Raw genomic sequence first — 464 nt, forward strand, 5'->3', positions numbered from 1 at the left:
CTGCTAATCAAATACTGTGAAACACTGCACTACAACGACTTAAGATGCTCACGTGTTGCAGACGCTAGAGTTCATAAACACACAAACAAGGCATGACATTAACTAAACCACAAGGTGTGGTAAGCAGAATCAATAAGTTTAACAGAAACAATAGTCAACGAAAAGTATTCGATCTACCTTGATGGTGACAAAATCGGGAATGGCAACTGTCGGATTAGTAGAATATTTGTTAACTTTTCCTTTGTTTTAAGAATTCGAATGTAGATTTTAGATCGTGATCCCCTACGTTTTAGAGAATACATATACATCAAGTACTGAATGCTGAAATATACCTAAAACAATATACTAATAATAGTAACTAAACAAGTCAAATTCAACAGGTATTGAATTTAATACTTAAATTTATCGGAAAAACAAGTCGCCCAAACGCAGTCCCGTGCACCTTGTGTTCCTCACGTGGTTGC

This window comes from Haliotis rubra, unplaced genomic scaffold (assembly GCF_003918875.1).
Source record: "Haliotis rubra isolate DU_JTF1 unplaced genomic scaffold, ASM391887v1 Scf987, whole genome shotgun sequence".
NCBI classification, from domain to species: domain Eukaryota; kingdom Metazoa; phylum Mollusca; class Gastropoda; order Lepetellida; family Haliotidae; genus Haliotis; species Haliotis rubra.